We start from the raw sequence: 27944 nt of genomic DNA on the forward strand, positions 1-27944 counted from the left end.
ATGCCCACTTTTACAGAAGAGAAAAACAAAGCTGGAAATGTGCAATGTTTTGGAAAACATCACATACTTAATGAATGCAGTCAGGATTAAGACCAAGTCTGACACAGAACACCAAGCACTCTTCCCTCTACCATACTTCCCTACCCTGGAAGCTTCGTTTTCTCCAAGTAAAACCAAGTGACCATAGATGGTTTCTGAGGGCCCTTCCAGTTCAGTCCTCTGGGACTCTAAAAAACAGGAGAGAAGGAAACTTAGCCCTCAACTGGCTTTCATTCTAGCTGGGAATATAGGTTTGCAACCTAGGAGAGTGAAGCAGCCGGTCCATCTGGAGGGAACATGAATCACAAGGGCTAGGTGTGAAAACTTCCATCTCATCCTATAAGACGAAGATTTGTTGGGTATGAACTGTATGTACTAGCACTGGGCCTGTGACAAGTAGGCATCAGGGACATAGAGGACAAGTGGCCATCTGCCCTCTGAGAGCTCTTAGACAGAAACTGGCATAGCTTCCCAATAACTGGGTAAAATGCAAGACACACTGTGGCCAGAGCCATGTGGACATTCTGGGGTTTGGAGGAAACAAGACAAGAGGTGCCCTTTGAAGGGTGGCTTGGGACAGACAGGGGGAGATGCTCCCGCTGGGCAAGTGACATGGTCAAAGTCTTGGGAATTGAGATGAGCACAACTCTGACCTTGAATAGAGTGGCGGTTAGTTAGGCTTTCATCTTGCTGGGAAGGTCAAATGGCTGGATGCCTTGTTCCTGGGTAAGATCACACCCTCACCATCACAGGGATCTCAGCTTATCTCATGCTCACCTTCTCAAAGATACCTGCAAAGCATGGGTGTCTCTAACATCCCCACATTCTCCTCTTCTTTCAGGTATCTTCACTACCCTCACATCACAAAGTACTTCAGGTATTGTTAGCGTTCGAGACACACTTTTAAAAAATAAAAGCTTTGGTGACACACTTGCTGGGATTAAAAGAGTCAAAACATCTTGTGAATGTGTTGGTAGCTGAGAATGGAGCTGTGTGGGTGCCTCTGGCTCAGAGCCCAGCTCCTCAGGGTCACTGTAAGACCTGGACCTTGTACTTCAGAGATGGGACCTCCCCTGCCCTTCATATCTTTATCTTTTTGGCTGCTTTTGAGTGACCAAGACTGGCTCCATTTTCCCCACCAGACGGCAGTACCCCAAGGGCAGGAACTGTGACCCCTGGTGTCTGGGGCACCTGAGGAGGCATGTGGTCTGTATTCTCCCACACTCTTTGGCATGGTTTCACACACAGCTCCCTGACATGTTGGAGAAAAGGACTTAGCATTGCAGCTCGCCAAGCGAGAAGGCTGGAACATTAGCTTCATGGAATGTTAGAGATCCTCTAGCCGACAATTTCCCAACCAGCAGTCCATGGACGGGCATCAGGCCAGGGCAGATTTTTACTGGTCTGCGCAATTTTTCCTTCCCCGCAGTTCTTTCCTCTTAAACCTTAGAAACTGAAGCACATCCAAGTGGCCCCCAATGTCCAGAAACATAACAAGGGGTCTGACTTGGACTCTTGTGGGGCTGGGGCATTTGTGTGGCATTGTCTTGGTGCTGAGCCCAAAGCATGTCTTTTCCTCCAGCAGGTCAAAGAGCCTGCAGAGGCCATGCATCCTCCTCTGCTGCCTATAGCTGCCAGCACAAGCCAAGGTTTGCCTCACCTACATCGGGCTTGCATAAGCTGTTCCCTCAGCTCAATATACCCTCTCCCCTTGTCTGTTGGGCAAAGTCCTATGCATTTGACATCAGCTCTTGTGGGAATTTTCTCTTGACCAGCCTCCTGACTCAGTGAATACCCAGTACAATGCCCACCCCTTTCACTACATGAACACTTACACATATACCCAGACATACTCAGCCTCTGTGACTGTGAAGGTCTAGCTTTTCTGTCTTCTCCAGCAGACCATGAATTCCTTGAAGATGACTACCTAAGTGCCCCTCATCACTGTGTTCTCAGGACCTGACAAATGACTGGGTAAATGGATGGATAGTTGGGTCCATGGGGTTGAAAGGAGGTCTGGATCTTGCTATTTATGCTTCAATGGGGTGGGAGTGGAAGCAAGAGTTTCTGGCCAATACCCAGAAACTCTAAGACCCAGGATGAGTGTTCACTCATTTTTTTCTCTATCCATGCTAGTTGAAAGATAGACCCTGCATCAAAGTTGAAAGATTTGAGGACCACATGCTGGTTATTCCTTCTCCTCTGACCTCTTCAAGAGGCTGTGGTGGCAGCAGGAGGGCCAAGTGGAGAATTCGGGATCTGCTTCTTACCATCTTGGTCCAGAAGTGGCTGTGGCCCTCATGATGATTGTGGTTTCCATATCCAGAACTCTGTGTGTGTGTGTGTGTGTGTGTGTGTGTGTGTGTGTGTGTGTACACAGATGGCAAGGTGTATAAGGGCACAGAGAGGACTTCAGGCCATCCTCTTCTCCCAAGCTGGCTTTAGGCTACTGTCAACTGTTAACCATCCTGCCCGGCCATCCAATCCACCTGATTGGCATCAGCTGTTTCATTTGCTGCAGCTCCAGTCACCCCAGTTGGATGGTCACTACTGAAGGCTTGACTACAGATCACAAACATAAGCACACATACATATTCACACATTGATATACTCACACACCACACACCCTCTGTTTCCAACCAATTGGAAGTTAATGGGGATCAAAGCACATGGTCAGAATCCTAATGATTTCCAGTGTAGCATTCCTGGTGTGGTGGGATCAGGAGCAGAGCAGGACATCCATCCTTTTATCTGCAGTGACCTGAACCCCTAGCTGAAGGCCCTAGGTATATCAGGCTTTTATCTCAGTCCCCCACTATCTGATCTCCATGTCTCCACAGCTCTGGAAGAAATTCCTCCATAGACAGTCAGATTTATACATCATTATTTGTATTTTTTATATAATTTTATTAAGGTATAATTCACATGCCATAAAATTCATGTGTAATGCAATGTCACCGATGATTTTAGTAAATTCATATAGTTATTCAATGATCATCACAACCCAGTTTTAGAAGATAGAGCCCCATCACCCCCATCAAGTTTCTCAGACTAGGGAAGAGTCTTTCTCTTCCTATTTTATTGAGCATTGTGCTCACAAATGGGAGCATATTGTTTGGGTTGGGTAATAAGGTTCTTAGCCATTCATACCTTAGTGTGGATTAACGTAATGTGTTGCTTTTATAAATTCATTTCATTCATTAAGCAATTATCTAGCACTCCTTCCACCATTGCCAAGGCCAGTGAGGGCCTGATGCCCCCTGGCTCCTCAGGCAGTTGGGTCATTCTTCAGGGGCTCTGCCCCAACTCAGGTCCTGCCCTTTTCCCTAAGGCAGCTCACCAGGGAATCCCAAGTTTGGAATACAGATAGGTATTATGAGCCCATTATCAAAGAGTGAAAACTTTGCTGAGACAATATAATAGTTACCCAATCACCATGATTCATTCTGGAAAGCATTCACTGGATTAATAAAGGTACAGAATGATGGGATGCTGTGAAATTTAGAGGGTAGAATGGTTTTTCAAGGCAGGGAGAAAGCGGTGGAATGTGTGAAAGTCCTTGAGGATGGACTGCTGGGAATCAGGGGTCAGAGGTAAGGAAGGGCAACCAGGGAGGGTGATGGGGAACACCAAGCCCATAGGACATTGTGGTGAGGGCTGCTTTCTCAGAACTCCTCCTGTGGGACCATCTATCCAGACATTTCCCCTGCTTCCTTGGGGCCCTCAGGTGCCTTGGGTGCATTGGCCAGCTCTGATGGACAGCAATGCCTACTCCAGAGGAGGCTGGACAAAAGGTTAACCCAACCCCAGGTCAAGGCAATATCTGCCTCTAGATGTTGTCACAGGGGGGATACTGGCCATCACCCTTGGAGTATGACCTGACAAGACCCACTGCCATGGCTCCAGAGTTGCCCCCAGACAAGCCAACTAATCCTCAACCTCCTTCTTCCTTCAGATCTCTCTCTCCTTCAGGACTTGGTTCCATCTCATTTACTTTTTCTGCTATCCTTTGCCCCAACCCCTGCTCTCATTTCCTCTTTCCACAGTGCAAGGGAATTTCAGCTGGAACAGTCCATAGTATGTGGTGGGCCTGGGGGGCCATCCAGAGTCGTTGAGCTGGGAGGGCCCCAGGCAGGGGCTGAGCAATGTGTCACTGCCAGGGCTTGGCAGAGGCTACAGCCCTGGGGGGTTGGGAGCAAGGGAGGCCTGGGAGGTGGGAGCAGAGGGTAGTCAGGAAGCCTGGAGCCTGCCAGAGGAGACAACCTGAGGTGGGGGTGGGAGCCCACTGAGTTGGAAAGAAGATCCTTTTTGACCAGTTCCTGTCCAAGCTCCCAGGGTCTTTAGTGAGGTCCCCTGGCTTGGAAGGTGCCACCCTAGCCAAGAATTTTTCTTTCTTTTTTTCTTTTACTAAATTAAATAGTAGAAGGACTGTATCTATCTCTATTTCCATGTAGCCAAGTCTGAGCCTCGGCTGATCCTGGAAACCAACCAGGTACGTGGAAAGAGGAAAAAGCAACAGCCAAAGAAAATGAAGTGATGCCTTGAAGGCCAGATGGAGGCCGCGGGCAGGGATCTGCAGGAGGCCCTATGCTGGGGGAACAAGGAAGGTGGTCTGTCTCACCTCAGAGCAGAGGGGTAAAGGCCTTTAGGGTAGGTGTTCAACGTGCACAGCCAGAGAACGAATGACCCTTCCTGGATGGAGATTCCTAAGGCTCTTGAGGGACCCAGAGGGATCAAGAAGGTCTCTGTGTTTGGTGGAACACAGGAGAGAGAAGGTGGTGGACTGGCCTGGTGAGAGGAGGGAGGTCATTCACTGGCTTGAACCTGCTCCCAGTCTGGTCACCCTGCTCACTGTAGCCTAGAGCTCACTTGGGCCCACAATTCCTTTCTCGTACTTCCCCTCCCTCCCATCTCTCATACTTGGCTGAACTTTCCCCTGAAGAACACTAGGCCTGGTTTCCAAGAAGGAAAATATGGTGGCAGGGTGGGGAGGAGTGATGATTCTACCTTATTGACTTTTTCTGAAAAGAGAAAACACACATCCATAGCTTCTTGCCTTTAACCATTGCCCTTCTCTCCGTGCCTGCTGCTTCTGGCTTGCGTGGAAGCCCTGAAATTCCACAAGGACAAAGCTCCCTGACCTAATCCTGCTGTGTGTACTCCAGGCACCCTCAGACCCATTCCCCACATCACAGTCAGAGACATCTTCCTTTCCTAAGATACCAACCCCTGTTCAACATTAAAACTCATCAATGTTCTTCTCAGCTCTCAGGATTTAGTCCAAGTTTCTAAGTGTGTCACCAAAGGTCCAACATGACTTGTTCCCATCTTACCATTCCAACACCATGACACTAAGATACCCCACCTTCCCAAATTCTTGCACCTACTTCTCGCCACTAAATTCTCTGAGTGTTCTGCACTCTCCCTGCCTCCACCATTGGCTGTCCTCTCTGCCAGGGCAGCACCCTCTGCCATGTACCTGGTTAACACCTTTGTCCCAGCACCAAGGACAGCGCCTGGCACAGAGCAGGTGCCAATAAATAACGATGAATGAATTAATCTCTCAGGCTTTGTTTCTGTGTCCCCTCCCTCAAACAGGATTAGGAACCTCTAGCTAGGTTAGGCTTCCCTAGATTTTATCATATTATTAAAATAGCTGACCACTTATGTAGATGATAGGATTTTAGGCATCTTCATTGATGTACTTTTTCATCCAAGTATTTATTTTTCATCCCATGGTTTCCTCCCATTTAAGCTAGATTTTAAGGCATCATGCATTCAGTAAGGGCTGTTTTAGTAGAAGCCAGAAATATATTTGAGAGAGGTCAAAGAATAAACCCTGAGAGAATAAAATAAATGATTGAGTCTAGTAGGATGCTCCAGATTAAGGCAAGGGGGAGAGAAAGGGAAACATTAGGAGAAGGGTGAGGCTAGATAGGAAGAAAGGCAGTGCATCCAGAGAAACCATTGTGTTCATGGGCAGGCTAGCATCCAGAAGTGTCTGGCTCCTCTTTGGCAGGCATCATCATTACCAACAGTAGGCTGCCATGTTGATAGCCAAGTTGGTACAACCCTGAGCTCCTTAATCTCCATTTGAGTGAATTTTCTAGGTTGTCCTTTCTGATATTAGACAACACCTGCTATGGGCAGCAACCAGAATGCTCCCTATTGACAATCCAGAAAAAGGGAAGTTTCTTTTTCTACTCTGTGTCTACTTCATCACCATTCAAGTTGTCCAGGGCAGACCACCGCCAACACTGTGGTAACCTAGGGATGTGGGGCTCTGAAAGAAAAGGTGAGGATGAGATGCCATGGAAGGAAAAACTCCCGCACACTTGACAAAACAGAGCCTGCTCAAGATGGAGGACCATGCAGACCAGTAGCCAAGAATGCACAGTCCTGTTATCTTCATCTCTCTCCACACTAGGTCAGGATTCCTGGGCAGCTGCATCCAAGCTCTTAGCCACACTCCATGGCACATTGTAGAGTCTCAATAAATCTGAAACAGGTATTCTCCCCCTCCCTTACTAACAGAACCTCAAATCTGTTCAGGAAAGCATTGTGATTTATTGGAAAGTGTTCAGCTTTCTAGAATCCCTTGCAGCTAAGGTGGCATTAAGACTGTGTTCTGATAGCACTTGTGTTTGTTTTTTGCTTAATTTGTGGGCAAAAGACTACATACAGGTGCAGAAATAAATCCTCTTTTGCAATCCAGAACTCATTGTTTGGTATGAGTTTTGATATACACAAGAAGGAACATGACTTTTTAAAAAAAAAAAAAAGACTGTGTTCTGGCCCTGGCTGGGTTGCTCAGTTGGTTGGAGCATCATCACATACACCAAGGTCACAGATTTGATCTTGGTCAGGGCACATACCTAGGTGTAGGTTGATCCCCAGTTGGGCTGCATACCAGAGGCAACCAATCAATGCTTCTTTCTCATCTCTCTCTCTCTCTCTTTCTCTCTCTTTCCCTCTCTCTCTAAAATCAATAAACATATTGTCAGGTGAGGATTTTACAAAGACTGTGTTCTGGATAATAAAATTTATGTAGGACAATAAAGTAAAATAATATATATAATATAAAATATAAGGCAGTTGAGGCTTCTGAGAAAGCTTCTTAAAGTGGCTGACTCAACCAGTATGTTTTTTTCAGCTTTTGTCCCTTCACCTCTTTTTTCTTTTCCTGCCTGAAACATGTACATGATGTTCAAAAAGCAGGAGCCAGCTCTTAATGATGAAGAACAATTCATATGATAAGAATAACAAAGCAGAATAATAAAGCAAGCATGATCTCAATGGCATAGTGGAGGCCAGACTCTACCTTTCCTGGATTGCCTATCTTGGACTTCTTGCTAGTGAGTGTGTCAGTTAGCAATTCCCTCAACAGTGCTGCATAGCAAATCATCCCAAAAGTCAATGGTATGAAACAACAATCATTTATTCTCACTTATGCATCTGAGTGATCAGCTGGATAATCTTGGGGCTGGTCTTGGCTCCAAGCTGCAGGTTGAGTAGGTTTTGTGCATCCTCTTATCCCCTAGGGCCAGCACCTACTCACAGCATGTTCTTCCTATATAACAGTAAAATCACAAGAGGTCAAGCTCAACTGTGCAAACACATTTCAAGTCCCTGTTTGCATCACATCTGCTACATCCATTAGCCAAAGCAAGTCATGTAGATGAGCCCACAATTGAGGTTTGTCAGACTATACTCTGCCTCTAATTGGAGGAACCACAAATTTGCATGGCAAAGGGCATGGATACAGAGAGGAATTAAGTCTGTATGGAGTCAACAAATACAAATGGGAGTCAACCATTAGAAAATACTTGATGAATAAAAAATGTTGAGTGTCTATTATGTATCAGGCATCCTTTTAGGTGTTTTACACTCATTAATCATTCTCATTTATTCAACTGATATGAAGGAGGTTTATGAATTTACTTTAATATTAAAAAACTACTGTGCAAAAAGGTTAAGTAATATATCATTTGTAAAGGGCAGGGCAAGGATCTCTACCGTGGTTCTGGTGGTTTCCAAAGACCATTCTTACCCAGTTACATTATAAATGTCCTTACTTTCCCCCTACAGACTTTAGGAAAGCACATGTGTCTGACTTGGAAAACCAGCTTTGTATCTTGTCACTATATATTTCTAACTTCAGCCAAATAGGCTCCACGGAATGCAGGGAAGGTGAGCACAGAAAGGCTCTGAGAATTCAGATATCGGTTACAAGCAACAAAAAACTGAGTCTGGCTGATGTAAGCAGAGAAATGCTATCTCAGTGTTTCCCAGAATTCTGGGAGTGTGGTAAAACAGGCTTGGAAGACAGGTGAAAACACAGCCCAAAGCATGCAACAGAAAGGGTCCTGCCACCTGCTGGCCTGCATACTGGGCACCACAATAGCCACTACTGTTGTTCTCCTTCAAAACTAGAGGACTGCCTATTGCAGCCATCACCAAAAATTCTTCCCTATCCTGGGTTTAACATCTAGGCAGGGTGACTCCAATTGGCCCAGCCTGGGTTAGATGTCCATATCCCAACTGCATAGAAAGTAGCTGGCTTCAGCATTTGTTGTGAGAAATGGGATTTGTCTTGCACCAGGACTCATTCAGTTAGGATTCCTCCATGCACAGGAAAAAGATTTAGAGGTAAGACGCCAACAAGAGAAATAACGATAAATGTCCATTCAGAAGCTTAGCCAGCAACCAGCACTAGTGTGGTCCGTGAGTGTGTGAAGCAAAGGGAGGCCTGCCCCCTGGATCTCCAGCCCATCTCATACCCCTGGGGGTTGGGCAGTGGAGAGGCAGGGAGCATAGAGCAGGAGCCTGAACATCCTGGCGTCCAGTCCTCACCGCACCCTCCCCCCCCCCTTCCCACACACACAGGTGAGGGGTGCTCATCAGGAGGCTGCTGTTTCTTTGCCCTTAAGGTCTTCCAGGCTGGGAGAGAACAGTCTCGCCACAATGGAATTTCTGGAGACCAGCACAAGGCAAGCTTCAGCCTCTTAGTGTTATTGGAGATTCAGACAAGGGATTGGGAATGTCAAGGAGGGCTCCACACTGAGCTGGGCCTAGGAAGAGGCAGATGTTTTCAGGACAGGTAGGGGAGGGAGGGCATTTTGCTGGGAGTAGAGCCTGGGGAAAAGGGGGTTTCCTGTCCCTTTCCCCATATTCTACTGAGTTGTTGCCAACTGCATCCCTGGGCCAGCCAGCTTTCTCTGGACCAGGGAGCAAAGGGCCTGTTCAGACCCAAACACAGCTACCATGAACTTCATGGCTAGAACCCTTGTGCTGGGAAGACCAATGGACTTCAGATTCCGTCCTAGCTCTTTTCTCTTAGAACAAGTTTACTTCATATGTCTGTGCCACAATGTCCTATCATTAAAGTAAACATAATAGTGATACCTCCCTCAGAGGTTTGCTGGAAGGACTGCCGTGAGATACCAGGAGTAAGTGCTGAGAACATTGTCTGTGCATAAAAGGACCATATGAGGATGAGCCATTGCAGCAGCTGCTGGAGGAGGAGGAGAATGCAATGAAAAACCTAACATGCAGGCAAAGCCATAGTGGGAACTCACTACAAGCTTGTTCCTTTTATGTTTCCCTGATTTCAGTTCCCCTTTTCACTCCCTGGTACAGTGTCCCAGGACTGCCCGCCCCCCACCCCAGGGATGGGGCTTGCTGTGGTCACACAAGACTCCTCAGGTCTCTAGGTGGAATAAAAGGTATGTGTGGAGGGCTGAGAGCAAACGATGGATGGGAGCTCTCACCTTCTCTGCTCTTACAACCCAAATGAGGCTCTTCCCTTGTTGCTCCTCAGCTCACCAGCCTCTCCTGGGACTGGACCATTGCTCTCTGTGACTGCTGAGGTCTCATTCTTCTTGCTGAGTCGTTCTTCACACAGGCCGGGAGCTCCCAGATGGGAGGTAGTACCTATGCCTGGTTGGGCCCAGGGCTGGGGGAGACTGGTCTCAGAATGGTGGAGAGTACAGACACAGCCCTTACCTGGGTCTTACTTCCCACCGCCTCCTCTTCACCTCCATGAGCTCCCAAGGAGAAGGGGGCAGGGAGCTTGGGGCAGGAGGGAAGGCTTTTTTTCATCCCACTGTAGAGGCTTAGAGGAGCTTCAGGAGCCAGGGAGCAAAGGAGGCTCCAGAGCTGGGCTGGCTGGACTACCCCACCTTCTCCATGAGCTTCTAGAAAAGACCCCTCCTTCTGACTCCCCCAGGCAGGCACAGCTTGTCCCCAATTGCTGGGGTCAGGGTGTGGGCACTTGGCACCCTCCAGTCTCTCAAATCCAGTCCCTAGGCGACCCCATCTCTTCTCCCAACCCAATGACTGAGCAGTCCTGGGACAGCCCCAGCCCTCCTTGCTCCCCTCCCCTCCCCGCGTAGTCCCCACACAGAAGCCCCGTCAGGGTTCATTGCAAAGCACCACGTGGAGATCTAATCTGGGGCGGGGGCGCCGAGCTGAGGCGGGGTGGAAGGGGTCGACGAGGAGGAAATTAATGATTAATAATGGGTTCCAAATGTAGCGGCTCCGAGTGAAATCCCCAGCCGCAAGCCGGCGGGCTGCACGCTCTGGGCCCGGCTCCAGGAGCCCGAGGAGGCCCGAGCAGGCTGCGGAGATGCTGGTGGCGGCGGGCGGACGGCTCCCCCCAAGCTCGGTCAATGGTCCCGGCCCGGATGCGGGGTCAGCGGGGTACCCCGTGGGGCCCTGGTGATTCCTGATGACAGGTGGGAGCCCTGCCACTTGGAGTGTGGCTGCTGAGCACAGCGGGGGCCCTTGCAAGGGACACAGCAGTGGTGGCTGGGCCAGGCGGGGAGGAAGTCTTGGCCGGCAGCTTGGCCAGGGCTGCAGCCACTCTTGGCCTCCATGCCTGGCACCCCCCACCCTCATTTCATTCCATCCCTTCATTGCCCTGGCTTCCCTGAATCTTAGCTCTTCCTGAAGGCAGCACCCCCGCCCACCCCCTCAATGAACACAAGGCAGGGGAAGGCGCCTCCAGCCCAGACCATCACTCTCACCTTAAATCTTCCCTATGATTGCACCCTTTCCTATGTCCCACCAGGATGTGCAGCCCTTATATGGGGAGACAGTTCTCACACAGAATCTCTGGTCTTGTCTAGAGCAAATTCCTTCTCATTGTGCCTCAGCTTTCCTCTGAACAAGGAGGGCTGGGTTCCTCTATTGCACTCTCCTGAGAACTAGGCCCCTTTTCTTTTGTATGTCTTCTCTCTAATGAGTGTAAACTCCCCAAGGGCAGGGAAGAGTGAGCCAGCACCCTGGACTCTGGTTTTCCACCATGAGAGAATATGGCCGTGCACCCTCGCCGTACCTCCTGCCTGTAGGGGGGGGGGGGGGGGCCAGGTCTGTGAAGCCTGGGACAAGCATTTGGCCCCAGGGCTCCTTCCCCCTCCTCTGGAACCCCACTTGGAGCCTGAAATTTTCCACACTGAGCCTTTGGCTGCAGACGCTGGAACTTTTGCAATTTCCTGACTTGAAAACTGTTCCCCCACCCTACACTCTTCACCATGTCCCACAGGTCTTATGGGGTGGTCACTTCAGCAGGGTGGCTTGGAGCCCAGACTGTTGAGAGCACAAGCCTAGGTCTTCAACTATGACATTGGCTGGAAGCTCCCATGCCACTGTCTGCAACCATTTGCCAGTCTCACCAAGGACCTCTGAGTGGAGCAAGAAGGAAACCAGCCTCCAGGTAAATGGGATTGAATGATGGGAATAAAATTTCTGTGTGAAACTCCATTATAAGAAGAGATCTCAATCAGGAGTTTGGGGCCAGCGCTATCTTCCAAGACCAGAAGGATGCCAAGGAATATCTGGGCCCAGGAAGGTGACACCCGGAGCCCTGAGGAGCATTGCTTTCAGAGCCTGTGACCAGGCCAGCACTCGGGGGAAAAAACTGGAAGCCAGGAGCCTGGCTCCCAGAGGTTTCTATTGCTGAAACTGTCACAGGGGCTCCTGCTGCTTCAGAGTGCTGCCTGTGGCCAAAGGAGCGCTGCCAGGCTGATGGTACCCTGCAGGAGCTTGCAGGTAACAGCAGAGAGGGAGCAGCTCTTATGGCTTTGCCCACAGGACTAAGGCTAGGCCCTGTCCCACAAGGCTCTCCAGAGTGCTTCCTGTATCATCTGACGGCTAGCAGCCCAGAGCCAGGCCCAGGCCTGCAGCAGACCTTGTGTCACAGCCGTCGTGCTCTGGGGCACCAATCTTGGGTCACTTGTATGGACTTCCATTTTCTCCTACTCTGGAAAGACAGGCCAAATAAACACCAGGCCGAATAAGCCTGAGGCCTTCCTCGCCCCAGGTCCCCCACACCACCTCATCCAAGATCCACACACCATCCTGGATTGCGCGTGCAGAAGAATTTTAATAAAAAACAAGCAATTCAGAAGGTCTGGCGGGGCAGGCAGGCTGGCCGTGTAGAGTCAGTCTATTCCTGGCCTGGGAGGCCAGGAGGCTTCTCCTAGGAACGAGCGCTCCCAAGACAAATACAAAGCAACAAGCAGGCTTTGTCCTTCTCTCTTTGATGATGGAGTGTCCAGGCTGGGACTTAGCCACACAGGAAGGGGGTGGGGGAAGCTAGGAGGGAGGGAGCAAAGCTGGGGGCTTCAGTCCTTTGGGAAGCTCCCTGAGGGTGAGCATTTAGGGCAATGTGTATATGAGCTTAAGAGGAAGACATTTTTTTGGCTTTGCCACCTGTCTGGCCTCCTGTTGTCACTTCACTCAACACCCTCCACACAGTTCAATCAGGTGCCATTGTCCCCACATGAAAATCAGTCACTAAAGGCCCCAAAGCCCATGGCACAGATGGGGTGAAAACAAAAATCAAAAACAAAACTAAAAAACTTTTAATCCCTTGCTTCTGCGGAGATGGATCTTTTCCAAAAGGAATTTAATTAAAGACAGAAAAAAAACAACGTAAACCAAGAAATCACACACACATGTGAAAAGCGCTGTGACGACCTTGAGTCCTGGCCTGAGAGCAGGGAAGTCTGGGCACAGGGCTCCCAGGGCCTCCAGAAGCTGGGCCTGCCACTGACCTTGTCTGCCGCAGTTTCACAGCCCATCTTAAGGTGTGAGCCAGGCAGGCTACTGGCCCCTTGGGGAAGTTCAGGTCTTCCTAATAGCCATCCAGACCCTGCAGTCAAGCCCTTGGAGCTCCGGCCTTGGGACTCCCACTTTTACTGCCTGTTTTTCAGGGCCATGAGGGTTGATGCTCCCTGGTACTAAAAGCCCACTGTGGAGAAGTAGTTGGCCATTCTCTCATGTGGATGAGAGAAAGGCTAGTCTTTCTTTCTTTCTTTCTTTCTTCTTTTCTTTCTTTCTTTCTTTCTTTCTTTCTTTCTTTCTTTCCTTCAGCAAAACAGGTCTATTTTTGTGATTTTAAAATTCAACAAGTTTTCTTTTTCCCAATCAGTTTAGCACATTGTGGTCAGCAGCTCCCCAGCCCCTTGTCCAGCCAGTGTCAGCAGCTCACAATGAGGCTTTGGACGTGGCTTGGCTCTTCCCTAAAAGCTTCGCCAAGCCCTTTTTGCTCCCCTTTCTGATCTGACCTCGGTCTTTTCAGATTTTGACATTGTGAGTTGTCTTCTTCCAAGGTACTCAACTCGCCCCTCAACCTGTTGCTCAGTTTGCTGGTTTCTTTCTATAAATAAGATGTCTGGTTCTCCAGGTGACATTGCTGAACCTGCCTGGAGACACACCTGCTCCAATTCAGCCTGACCCTAGGTCCTTGCATATGGGCATGGTCCCTCCCTGACAGTCCTCCTCCAGTTTTACTAGGACCCTAATAGAGGTTGAATGAATGAATGAATGAATGATTAATGGTGAACTCTTATCTTGTCTTCACACACCAAGGCCTTTCCCAAATGCCTAGGCAAAGTCCCCTTCTTTATGACTCTTATGACACACTTATCAATGTCCGATATTGCATATTGGTTAAACTAATATTGCACATTAATTCTCTCCAGGCCTGTTTACCTTTGCATCTTCCTAATGATACAGGTAGACCCGGCCAGATCATGGGGCAGAGGAGGGGCCAAGGGAGAGAACTACAGGAGACAGGGGCAGTATTGCATTGCCCTGGTAACCAAGCTAGCACAGCACTGGAGGAAGTCATTGCTCTGAGCATGCATGAAATTAGCAAGAGTGATTGGCAAAGTCCTCCTACACACTTCTGGACCCTGATTGAAGGTGAGACCAGAGGACACAGTGGCATGTGTACCATAAAGGTCAACAAGGCAGCGGGGAGCTAGACCTGTCAGTCTAGCCTAGGAAGAGGATGGGAGTGGATGGGGTGGGAGGCTGGACCCTCCCAGAGACCCACAGAAGTTTGGACAGGAGATTTAAACCAAGGGAAGGGAGAAACGCACTTCCTCTTGGACCCACGGCATGGGCATGCAGGGCCAGGGCCTGCAGGATCTTTTTTGTGGTGGGTCTGGCACATGCAGACTCTAGGCGGGAGCCTAAAGCCAGACTGCAACCTGTAACAAGCTAAGCCACCTGGATGGTTATGCTGCAGCCACCCATGGTTCTAAGAGTGGTTTTTTCAAATGGCGGAAGATAACTCTGGGCATAGCCTTGGACTAGTGTGGCAGAGGGTGGTTATGTTTTCTTCCAGGTATTCTGGAGGGGACTGGCTTTGAGGCAGGAGCCTGCCATCCTCCCAGATTGTGCAGATTTTGAATAAAAGACCCTTTTTCTCTTCTCACCAAATCTTTGCCTCCAGAATTCACCTATGGGTGGCAGCAGGCAGCCAAACCACACTTTCTGTCTGGTAACACTAACATTTAGAACAATGCCTGGAACATAGCAGATGAATGTCTGTAGAATTAGTGGCTGTGATGTAACTCTGAGTTTTCTCAACCTGGACTATGATCCTTGTTCTACCTTCTGTGTCCATCTGTGCCTCTCACATTGAAGCTTAAACTCTTTCTCTTTCCTTTCCTCATCACGATCATTCAAGAGCTCCATGGACACATTTCTCTCAGGATTCTGTGCTATAAGAGCCTCTGTTCTCTGTGAGCTTCTCCATGATGATGGTCTTACATGTTTATTGTGGTGTCCCCATCACAGCATCATGTCTGGCTCTCCATAATGACTGCTGGATGAATAAATGGAGAAATACTGATTGAATGCATGAATTAATGAATTGACTTTTTTCTTAGAGTTTTGGAAGTTTCCCTGGCTATATAACAGACACTATTCATCAGGATTCCTCTCACTTTCACTTTTCTAACTAACTTCTTGCTGATCATAAATTCAAAAGAGTATTCCATTTCCTTCAGTTCCTTCATCAACCTTCTGGAAGATAACTCTTCTGTCCTCTCTTCACTTTACAGTCCCCCTTTCCCTCCCACAGAAGGCACACTGGGCTCAGCTTTGTATAACTTAGGACAAGCTAGGTCATGATACTGTGACAAACAACCCTCAGATATCAGTGAAGTAAATAATAAGGGACTGGATGACTCTCCAGGCCAAGGTCTTCCTTCCATTAAATGTTTTAGGGTTGCACCCCCTGTGTGAATGGCTGCTTCCACAGCTGCCGCAACAAGGAGAGGTGGAGAGTTGAGCAAGGACAATTCAATTTTTCCACCAGAGGTGGGTACACCTCCCTCCTGCTCACATTTCATTAACCAAAGAAAGTCATATGACCACTCTTAATTTCTAGGGGGTAGAGAAATACAATTTCTGATGTACCTTGGAAGAGAGGAGACCAAATATTAGGGAATAGTGGTAATCCCTGTCACACCAGAATTGGGGCCCAACTTCTGCCTGCTGAGGCTGTTAGAGGCTCAGTCTGTGGCTGAGGCAAGGAGATGAGAAACAGAACAATGGGAATAGCCCCACCGTAGATCTGAACTGGGTCTTGGACTTCTCAGTCACTCTAATTACCATACCAGTCATTTCCTATGATTTCTGCCAGGATCTTTGCCAGGAGGCCTGAGTAATCACAGCTTCACAGTCAGCACCAAGGAAAACTTTGTTGAACTTCTCTTAGGCCAATGTTTTTCAACTCAGGTTTGTGGGTTTGGGGTCTGGGACCTGGGGCCTGAGCGGCTTCCCTGAGGGCCTCTCATCCAAACCCTGTTCCTGAAGGGGATTGTCTAGGGGGAGAGATGGAAAGAGGATGGTTTGCTGTGTTGGGTCACCTACCACAGCTCCACCTCTGATGCAGCCCTTCCAAGCCTCTGCCTGCTCCTTCCTTTCACCACCATGCTTACTATCCTTCATTGATTGGTGCCTCTTTCTCTCTGATTTTCTTGGCCAAACCATAGGGTCTGAGTCCCTGAGAAGCAGGCAGGGCTAGGGAGAGCAGGTTTGATCTCTGGTTGAAGAAAGAAGAGAAGGAGGGGGAGGAGGTGGGAGAGAAAGGAGGAAGGACAAGGAGGAGAAAAAGGAGAAGGCTGCAGGGGCTGTGGCTCTCTAATTATGGCAAGACCACTTAAACTCCACATATGGCATTCACTCCAGGGCCGGATTCTTTCATCCAGCAGTCCCTTGATTGTATCTTCATCAACACTCCCAGCTCAAGCTTCTCAGCCTCCCCCAGTCTTCTTTGAATGTCCCCAGTGGGGTCCTCCCAGCTACTCCCCAAGCACTAAGAACCCTCCCTCCCATTCACAGGGACAAACTCACTTTGCATCCATTATCCTAATAACTCAGATAAAACAGGGAGATTGGAGACCCCACCTCCCAAACCAGCTGCCTGCAGCCCATCATCGTCACTCCTGCCAATGACATGGAGTCTGGTGAAGCTCCTCTGTCACCAATGAGTCCATGGTCTCTTTACTTTTACTATGGTGCAAGGAATGGAAGTATCACCTCTTGGCTTTGAATACCATATGCTCTGACTCTCAAGTGTGCTCTCCTGCTCAGAGCACTCTTCTGTGCTCCAGACCATCCTCTTGATGCCTCTACTTAGGTGTATCACAGACATTTCTATCTTGGCTCTAACTAAACCAAGCTCTTGGTCTTGTCTCTATATTTGTTCCTTGCTTGATGTTCTTCATCTCTGTCACAGACACCTCCACTTAATATCAAAAACCTGCAGGCCATCCTCAGTACCCCTCCTCACCTGCCACATTCACTCCAATCCTGAGGCCTATTGATTGTACCTCTCAAATATACCCAGAACCACTCATTTTGCTTTTCTCCATCTTCACTGCCACCATCCTAGTCTAAGCCTTGATTATTTCTTGCCTGTTTGACAATCCTAACCCACTTTCTACAGAGCAACAGAATGACACTTTTTTAAAAAAGGATTTTGTTTATTTATTTTTAAAGAGAAGGGAAGGTAGAAAGAAAGAGAGGGAGAGAAACATCAATGTGAGAGAGAAGCACTTATTGGTTGTCTCTCAAGTGCTCCCTGACTGGGGGACCAAACCTGCAACCCAGGCATGTGCCCTGACCAGGGATAGAACTGGCAACATTTTGCTTTGCAGAACAATACCCAAGTAACAGAGTCACACCAGTCAGGGCCAGAATGGTATTCTTAAGATATAGTTTTGATCATGTTACCACCTTGCTCAAAAATTTTCAGCAGGTTTCTATATTTGTTCAGGATACAGTTCAAACTCCTGAACATGGTCCTCAAAGCTTTGCATAGTCTGGCCCACCTACACCTCTCTACATTCTCACTCCAGCCATGTCAGCCAGTCTTCATGTTTTTGAACAAGAGAAGAACTTTCCTACCTAAGGGTCTTTGACCTTGCTGTTCTTGTCTAGAATGTTTTTTTTTCTCCATTTGTCCCTGGGTTATGTCTTCTCATCTTCTAGGTTTCAAATGAAATGTCACTTCCTCAAAAGGCATTCTCTGATACTCAAACTAAATTGAGTCCTGTTGCTATTGTTTCACACACACCTGGCACCTTTCCTTTTTAAAATCTCTACAATATGAAATGATAATTTTGTAGATGATATTATGTAATGCTTGGCTCTCTTACAAGACTGTGAGCTCCAACAGGAAGAGACCATGTCTACATAGGTCATGGCTGTAAACTCAGTGTCTTGGAACATGTTTGGCACATAGTAAGTGCTCAATAAATATTTGGTAAATAAATAAATAAATAGGTCATTGACACTACAGATGGACAAACTGAAGATTGGACTGGCTACATGACCTGCATATTGTGTGAATGACAAAGTTAAAACAAGAACTCAATTCTCCCAAAAGTCCTCTGTGCTCTTCCCGCAATACTACCCCCATATCATCTTTTGCCACCACCTCTGTCACTACCAACAAGGGATGAGTTTCCTAGGATGATGGGGGTATTGCAGGGAAGAGGCCACAGAGAGAGGTCTGCCATCCTCCAGAGCCACCATGGCTTCCTTTCTGCCCCAGTCTTCCCAGGCTCTTCCCTGGACCTCACACACCACCCATCATGAGAAATGGGCCTTTGTAGGAAAGGTTCCCTGCTTTGAGTACTGCTCCTTCTTTGCCACCCCAACCTTTCCTATTGTTCCAGATCCTGTGGAAGACTCACCTACTCACAGAAGCCTTCTTCAGCTGCCAAGGTCCAGGATATTCTCCAGGGCTAAGTTGTTCTCTGGCCCCCTCATGAATGTAGATCTCTCCTTGCTCTGAGGATTATGAGTTTCCAAGGATGGAGCTGGCCCCATAGGTCTTGGGTGATGCATGCTGTGTTCCAGTCACTGTCTGGATGCCCGGGAGATCACAGGGAACAAGATTATATCTTTACCCCCATGGAAAGTAGATTCCAGTAGAGGAACAAGTAAAGGAATAATATTATTTCTGGGGTTGACAAGAGGACATAGTGGTGTTTGGGAGAGCTGATTTAGACCAGGGTTCCTGTGAAGCAATGAAATTTAAGCAGAGACTAAAGGGATGGCAGTGAACCAGAATGGCCTGCATAAGGGACATAGAAGAGATGAGCCATTTCTAGAAGGGTCTCTTCCACCTCTAACCTCATGGATGTGAGAGCTGGGAGGAGGACCTAGGGGAAAGTTTCTGAAGGGGTGGAGAAGACACTAAAGATAACCCCTTCCTGTGGCTGAGGATGTTATCTTCCCTTGTTTCTGTCACACATAGCCTAGAACAGGTGGTCAGCACTGCTTTGTTCATAGATTATCAATAATGTCCTTTCTTGGTGTGTATCCTGAATCCATGCAGCAGCTACCCAGTTTAAATATGAGTTTAGTGAACAGTTTTCAGGGACAATTCTTCAAAGGCCTTTCAACCTTCTTTCTTCCACCTGCTCCCTGTGGGCTTCCCTCTAAAACTGCTATTGTTAGAGAGCTTGATCCTTTCTGTAGAATTCCCCTCTCCTTCCCTGGGCAGGCTGGGCAAGAGCTACCTGGACTTCTTATCTCTAGGGAAGGTAGGAAGGCATTCTAGCCAAATACTAGCCCCAAGGCCCTGCTTTCTGGGGCCTTCTGACCTTACTCCCAACTCTCAATTCTGCTTTAGGGCCAGGGCTTCAGTGGTTCTGGTTGATGTGCATATAGGTGAGCTTCGGATATTTATTAGAAGGAGTGTGCTATTCATATAATACTGGCCTGTGGGAGGGTGAAGGGCAGTGATGAAGGCCTTAAACACTGTCTCCACTCAGAATGGTTCCCAGCCCCACTGGGCCCTCAGGTTCATACTGAAGGGATAGAGAGAAAAGAACCAGAGTGAGTCAGGGACAACTCAAAGGTGAAGAGCAAACATTTGGGAAGTGCCTGATGTAAGAGTTGGGAAACTAAGGAGGTTGGGCTCTCCTGTCTTGGCCGTAGGGGAACCCAAGTTTCCAGGAGAGGCACTGGTTCACTAATAATACGTAGCAATGGGCAAGCAGGTGCCCAGGGCATGGGTTTCTGGATGCTACTGACCTGGAGTAACCTTGTGAGGCTGCAGTGGTCAAGCGGGGCTTACCTGGTATAGAAGGTAAAATTGATGTACTCAGGTTGTGGCAGTATTTCTTCAAGGGTCATTGTTCACTTTTTTTTTTGAGTAAATCTTCCCCTCCTTCTCCACCCTTGACTCTCAGTTTCAGCTGTCTTGGTCTTGCTTTCTGGAATCATTTTTGTGTCACTGACCTCCATCAGCATCTCCCCAGGCTGGCTTCCATACCACTGAGGACTCTGCTTCCTCCTACCTCTCTCTTCTGCATGTTCTCCTCTTTGTATGGCTTTAATAGCACCCCTTCTCCCCTGAGCCTATGATAAGAGTCCAGCAACACCCTTTTGACTTGTAAGTCCCAGCTTACTTCTCCATAGCCTCCAGAGCCTCCTTGTTAAACTATCATTACTCATCTTTAATAGGCAGGGACTTAACCAGGGTGGAGGACAGAGATTAAGCCCAGCCCAGCCCTCCAGGAATCGAGTGTGCTGCTAGAAGCACAGACCATAGGCATTCCAGTTAGGATTTCCCAGAAGCAGACCCTGAGACAAGGATTTGGTGAAGTGGTTTATTTGAGAAATATTTCCAGGAAACACCAGTACTGGAGTGAGACATGAGAAAGGGAATGAAGGACAGTCAACAAGTACCATAACAGTTCAGCTACCACTTTGGGCAACTATAGTTTAACCCCACTGAGGATTCTCTGAAGACCAGCATATGATTCTTGCTCAGTTATTTTACCCAAGAGTGAGGGATCTGGGTATTTATTGGTTGAGAGCTGTTTGCGGGGAGTGTCAATACCCTCACACTTCTAGCCTGCTACACAGAGAACAAATCTACCAGTAACCAGAAAAACCCCACAGGAAAATAAGTGTGAGTACTGTTGGCTGGAAATTGAGTTAGAATGCACTGAAATAGAAAGGGCAAGAGCAGCTGAGCACTGACAACATCTGCTGCAATATTCTAAGGCACTCATTTAAAGGACACAGAGATTAGGAATGGCTCATATAGGAGTTAAATTTGAAGTTTGAGTAAGGTTTTTGAAAACCAGAAACATGGAGAGACACTGAAGGAAAGGGGAGTAGCTGAATAAAGTTATAAAGGCAAGACAACAGAACAGTGTAACCTTAGAATGAGTCATGGGCTGAGAAATTTTGTCAGGTGATGTACAAGCCATAGAAAGTATGGAAAAACCAGCATTCGATGCACAAATGGGAAATGATGGGGCATTGTATCTGAGATAGGACAGAGGCGGGTATTAGGAGGATGACAATGAGTACAGGCATGAGTACATCGAATTTAAGGTCTCTGAGTAATCTAGGTGATGTACAGTAGGTGGTTGCACTTAAGGGTCTGAAGCTGGGGTTAGAGGCCTGAGATGGAGATGGAAATTCAAGAGTCATCTGCTTAGAGGTGGAGGTTAAAGCCATGGAATTGGTGATATCATCAGGAAGTGGAGGCAGTGAAAGAAAAGTCAAGGAGAAAATGAGAAAAAATAGGAAAATACCTATACTTTGAAAAGGGAAAGAGGTGTAAAGCAAAGAAACAGATAATGAATCCTGAGAACTCAAGAAACCAAAGGAGGAAGTACTCTAAAAAGGAGTTGAGAAACAAAAAATTTTGCTAAAGTCAAGGTGGACAAGGGCTGTAGGTACAGCAGTTAGGAGGTCCACTGGAGTCCAGAACAGAATTGGTCTTGGGATACATTGAAAGGGGAAGTCTGACAGTCAAGAGGCCTGAGGGGGGTCATGGTCCACAGTTCTTTCAAGTTGAGAATTAGAAATTACACACACACGTGGGCCGAGAACCAAAGTATTGCAGGTTCAATTCCCAGCCAGGGCACATGCCTGGATTGCAGGCCATGGCCCCCAGCAACCGCACATTGATGTTTCTCTTTCTCTCTCTTTCTCCCTCCCTTCCCTCTCTAAAAATAAATAAATGAATCTTTAAAAAAAAAAAAGAAATTATACACACACATACACACACACACCTGGTGTGGCATCTGTCAAATTTAAAATTAAGCCCTATGTCTGAAATTTACTACTTTGTGTGACTTTGTGAAAATTACTAAACCTCTTTGAGCCTTTGTTGCCTTATCTGTAAAAGTGAGGATAATAATATGTGTCTTTAGGGTTGTTCTAAGATTAAATGGGATAATGCTTATACAGTGTTCAGCAAAGAGCCTAAGTTATCTTAACGAAATATAGTTTCTCTCTATTTGCCTATGTTTCTATCACATGAAAGAGGTTGGTTGGATTTCCACCAATGTAAGAGGTTATGTTTTGAATGATTCATAATATACAGGGGTTTCTCAAAATCAGAAATTAAGAAGCTTGAGTTTTACAGCTCACATAGGAGCACAAGAGATGACCTGTGCCTATGAAAGTTAGGAAGTTAGGGAAGTTAGGAAGTTATCATCTTTCATGCCAAGATCTTGGAATATATCCTTAGTGCAACAACAGAACAGAATAATATTTAACTACCTACTTTTTCTGACTATAATCTAGACACAAAAAAAATTAACCTTTGAGAGTGTTTAATCATTTACCTTCACCTTTGCAAGTTTGGGCTTTATGTTTACATTCTTTATCTAATCATCATGAAAAGCAATTCCATTCAAGTGATAGCCTCAGGACCCCTGGCAGAAGCAAACACAAGATCCTTGAAGAACAAATACTCAACCTAGATAACACTAGATCCCCCTAAACAAAGACCTCCTGAAGGTGAAACTCAGAAGGAAAAAAATTCTGTCGTGACCAAGAGGTAGTAAACAAAACAAGTAGTTTTAGATTCCTAAGACTTTAGACAATAAAGCTATCAGGTAGATACTATAAAAATACATATTTTAATTATCAAAGAAAAACTAAATATATGAGAATAAAATTCTCTTTTAGAAAGTCAGATGAATTTAAAAAGAACCAAATATAACTTATAGAAATGAAAAATAGAATCATGAAAACTAAAAACTTAATGGATGGGAATTTTAAATACAGCTGAAGAGAAGATAGGTAAACTGGAAGACAGTTCAGAGAATGTTACTCAAATTTCAGGACAGAGAGAAACAAAAATGTAAAATAGAAATGAGAGTTTAAGAAATGTAAAGACTAGAATGAGGAAGTACAACGTGTTTTTCATAGAGGTTTCTGAATGGGAAAGGAGATAATGAGGGAGAGGCAATATTTGAAGATAATGGCTAAAAACTTTCCATGTTCTTGATGAAAGACATGACTCATATTTAAGAAATAAGAACCTAAAACAGAAAGAAATCCAACCTAGACACATCACAGTGAAATTGCAAAACCCAAAAGACAATGAAGAGATGTTAAAAATAGTCAGGGAGAAAAACTAGATTACTCACAAAGGAACAACATTTAAACTGACAGAAGACTTTTCATCAGCAACAACGGAAGTCAGTTGACAATTGGATCATTCTCAAGTAATGAGGGTAATTGTCAGTTATGATTACATACCCAGTTAACATATTTCAAAAGTGAGAATGATATAATATTTTTACAAAGACAGAGGGTACATGATACTCAAAGGCCCTCAATGGAAAAAAAAAAACAACAGAAAACCTTTGAAAAGGTGCTTTTCAGTAGGAAAGAAACTGATTCCATAAATTAGTAACAGGATGTGAGAAACTATAAATAGTAAAGAAATTAATGTAGGTAAATCTAAACAAGTATTGATTATATAAAATAATAATTATTGTGATGATTAATTTTGTGGCATTACATAAGTGGGAATAAAATATTAGAAAATATCATGTTAATAAAAGTTAGGGTGTGCTTGGTTCTTCCACTATTTAGAAAGAGAGTAGATGGGCTGGTTGACTTTAGACTTAGTTATATAGTAATGTAAAAAAAAGTAAGTGCCAAAAGTGGAAATAAATGTGTATTATCCAACAAAGATAAATGTGTATCTACTAACCCTAGGATGCTTACCTTTAGGCTTCTCTCCCAGCAGAAAGCAAATGCTTTTTTGTTTAAGGCATTAAAGTTGTGTCAATATTTCCAGTAGGCATTGCCAAGTCTAATATTAATTGGTATAATTATTTAATAATATCTCTCCATAAATATACCAATTTTGAAGGGACAATTTCTATCTTGTCTTTTCTTATACTTTGGTACTTGGTACAGTGCTTGTAATAAACCATATTTACATAAAAAAAAGAAGGGAAGGCAGAAGAAATAAAAGGAAGAAAGGGAGAGGAAAAGAGAGGCTATCTGAATTGTTATAACCAAAGAGTATTTATCAATGAATCTACGTCAGCCTGAAGAATTTTACGTTTAATCTATACTTACTCCTGTCTTTCCTAATATTTTTATCAATAATCTGGATAAGAATAATGACTGGACGTTAATCAACTTGACAGATGCTATAACTATTAATGGAAATAACCAATATATTAGGTGAAAAGTTCAGATAAAAAAAATGACTGGGAAATGTGGTGGGAAGAATAATGCCTATCCCCCTCAAATGCCTAGACCTTATTTCCTTTAACATGTGAATATGTTACCTTATATGGAAAAAAAGATTCTGCAGCTGTGATTTCATTAAGCACCTTGAGAAGGGGAAGTTATCCTGGATTAGTTGTGTGGGCCCAATATAACCACAAGAATCCTTTGAAGAATCAGAGAAGAATCAAAGACAGCAGAGTCAGAAAGAGGCTTAAAGATTCTATGTTGCTGAATTTAGGATGCAATTAAGATGAATTAAAGATGTAGGAAGGAACTATGAGCCAAGGAATGCAGAAAATCTCTAGAAACTAGAAAAGGCAAGGAAATGAATTTTCCTGTAGAGCTTCCAGATGTGGCCCTGGATTTTTAGCCCAATGAAACTCATTTTGGGCTTCTGACGTCTAGAACTATAGGAAAATTAATTTGAATAATTTTTAGCCACCGAGCTTGTGATAGTTTGTTACAGCAGCAACAGGAAACTATTGCTGAAATTATAAAATTATCTAACAAGCCTTGGCCAGGTAGCTCAGTTGGTTAGAGCATCACCCCATTATGCCAATGTTGCAGGTTTGATCACAGTCAGAGCACAGACAATAATCAACCAATGAATATGTAAACAAGCGGAAGAACAAGCCTCTCTCTCTCTCTGTGTCTCTCTCTCAAAAAAATCAATAACAATATTTTTAAATAGTCCAACAAAATTAAGTATTTAAAATAAAGATCTAATGCAAAAACTAAGTCCAGATTGCCAGGATATAGAAGACTTTATAATGTGTAAAAGGCCTAAGAATTTTCACTGGCTACAAGCTCAGCAGAAGATGAATAGAGAAGCACACACAAAGAATGTGTGGACCTGGAACAGAAAAACAGAAGGGCATATCATCACCGAGAAGGGTCCTACAGGTTCCACACCCTCACTGATGCACAGTGTTTAGCCATAGGTTCAATACTTTACAGAGGATATTGATGAATAGAAGGGACATCTGGATAGGGAGGGATCTAGAAAGCATATTTAAAAAGGAAGGAACTGGGTATGAAAATTTCATCAAAAGAAGAGAAAAGTCTAAGAAGATACGACATTTTCTGAAAGGATGGGACTTATTCACTGAAGTCCCTGGAATAATCCCATCAAGCTCCAAAAAGATCTATTTTAATTTAACACAAAGCAGAAGTCTTTCACTCTCCAAGTAGTCCTGAGATAGAATGGATTTCCTTTGGGAGTGTTCTGGGATTCCTGTCCCTTGATGTATCTGAACATAGTATAGACATGTCTTTTAAGGTTCCTTCTAACCTTCAGAGATTGTGTTCCTTAAATGGGAAGTGAGTTAGGTATGGAGTCATGGAAAAAAAGAGTGATAACTCTTTCTCACCTAGCCACACCATACCTGCAGAAAGAAACATGGACAGTTAGAATTCTGCTTCCAACTCAAAAAACCCGAGGTCCTGCTGATAAAGAAGAGGACCTCGAGTCCTTACCAGCAATCCATCCCCACTCCCACCTGGAGGCTCCCCCTCACCAAAACACAACACCACAACAAAACAAAAACCTAGTTACATCAATAACTAGGCTTCTCGTGACCAGTAAAGTCTTATAACTGAGGAAATTGTAGTATTTTCTGGGAACTTGTGCCACTTCTCAAAAAAAAAATGGAAAACCAAAATGAGCAGCAGTGATTATAATAGAGCCTAACTCCTGATCTAAAGAAAAAGGAAGCCCCCCACCCAGCTCCTCCCACTCTGGAGCAGTCTTCACCCATTCCCTCAGGAACCCCAGTCCTGTGAGGAAGGTATGAGGGAACTCCTTTCCCAAAGTGAAATATGGCTCTTGACCTCAGGGAGAGCTCAGGGTTCTCTGCCTTCCTCTTGCTGCCTTGACATCTGCATGCAGAGGGGTCAGATGAGGGGCACAGAGTGATGAAAGGGTGGACAAACCAAGCAGGATCAGGACCTGTTTCATGTCCCATGGTACAAAAGACCCTTTGATGCAGAAGAGTTCCAGGTAGGGGAGTGGGGTAGGGGGTGGAACGGAGAACGCATGCTTCCTGGAATGGATTTAAACCCACAGATTAGTGGTTTCAGTCCTACAGATGGCATCCTCTACTATCATCAACTTTAAGGGAATTTCCATCTCCTACTTGCCCCTCAGCTCACCCTCCACCCCTGCCCAGTCCCCAGGACGGGTGGGAAGGGAACTGTGGAAATTCCCTTTTCAGGAACTTGAGGGTGACCTAGAGAGCAGGGGATAGTAAAAACAAAGGGAATATTGAAAACTGAGGACCCCTGGGCTCCCTGGCCCTCACTTTCATCCCCAGCCAGTGCATCTTTTAAAAGGAGAAGGGACACACTAGACCCATCTGCAGGTGTTGAATTTTCCCAAGGCCTCCAGCCCACCATCCTCCAGTCCCCCAGCCAGCCCATCCCACTGGGGAGTCAGAAGGCCCAGCCAACAGCTGGGTTGTGCAATCAGCAGCCCAGATGTGGCTGGGACTCTGGCTTACGGCAGCTGCCTCTGTCATCACCCAGTGCCTATGGCCTTCATTTCACCCTTGAGCTGTATTCTAGCAACATTCCTGTCCCCATCCCAGACAGGCCCCACCCCAGCCACCATCCTCCTCTAACAGTCTCAGAGAACACTCGGAGGCTGAAAATTACAGCCCCAGCTCAGTTATACTATGTATGTTGTGCCACCAGTGGAGAGGCCCTACCCTCTCTAGGCCTTAACAGACAGGTAATGAAGCTTGAACTCTCACTTCTCCTTTGAATTTCCTCCTTATTACTGAGGCCCTCAAGTTTAGTGATACATTTATTGGCTCCCCACAGGAACTGGATAAAATATAAAACCTGTTTTATTGCTTTTAGGTATTCTAGCCAGGGAAAGGTTACATCTCATTTTGCAGCTGCCATGACCACTGTTTCCATGAAACCTTGGGTGTGGTCAATCATTAGTTAATGCCATTGAGTCTTTGGCTTCAGAATTGGCAGCTGTCAGACTTACAATAATCTCAGCCTACTCTCTGCTTCACATAGGACTGCCTGACTCAGAGAAGATTCAGTACAGTTATTTGCTAAATTAAAAAAAAATGAAATAAAGATTCACAGAAATGGAAAAATTTCCCTGAAGTCATATAGTGAACCAGTGTCAGACACAAGGTTAATGCCCAGGTGTTGGGCTTTGGAATCAGATTCCTCCCCTCAACACCAGAGTCACTGACTTCACAATTGCGATGATGATAATGGTGATGAAGGTGGTGGTGATGGTGGTGGTCATGACGTTGGTGGTGGTGATGATGACAGTGATGGTAGTATGGTGGTAAGGTGATGGTAGTGATAATAGTGGTGGTGGCAACAGTGGTGATGATGGTGGTCAGGATGGTGGTGGTTGAAATGATGTCAGTGATGGTGGTGATAGTGCTAACTGCTGGTGATGATGTGGTTAAGGTGGTGACAGTGGTGATGATGGCAGTAAAGATGATGATGTAATGATGATGATGGTGGTCAGGATGGTTGAGGTGGTTATAGTGGTGATGATGTTGGTGATGGTGGAAATTTGAGTAATGATGGTGATAATGCCCTGATGTAATAAT

General features: G+C 45.9%; 1 long non-coding RNA gene and 1 other non-coding gene across 2 annotated transcripts; one reads left to right on the plus strand and one right to left on the minus strand.

Moving 5' to 3' along the window:
• The first annotated feature begins 6672 nt into the window (after positions 1 to 6672).
• LOC114501207 lies at positions 6673 to 6800 on the plus strand. The gene has a single exon (XR_003684959.1). It is a non-coding gene; the product is annotated as a small nucleolar RNA SNORA40 (small nucleolar RNA).
• On the minus strand, positions 6709 to 23160 carry LOC118501510. Its single transcript, XR_004904134.1, has 3 exons — positions 23151 to 23160; positions 22381 to 22383; positions 6709 to 6801 (listed from the first exon to the last, which is right to left on the minus strand). It is a non-coding gene; the product is annotated as an uncharacterized LOC118501510 (long non-coding RNA).
• Positions 23161 to 27944: the final 4784 nt, after the last annotated feature.

Source organism: Phyllostomus discolor, chromosome 6 (genome assembly GCF_004126475.2).
Source record: "Phyllostomus discolor isolate MPI-MPIP mPhyDis1 chromosome 6, mPhyDis1.pri.v3, whole genome shotgun sequence".
Taxonomy (NCBI): domain Eukaryota; kingdom Metazoa; phylum Chordata; class Mammalia; order Chiroptera; family Phyllostomidae; genus Phyllostomus; species Phyllostomus discolor.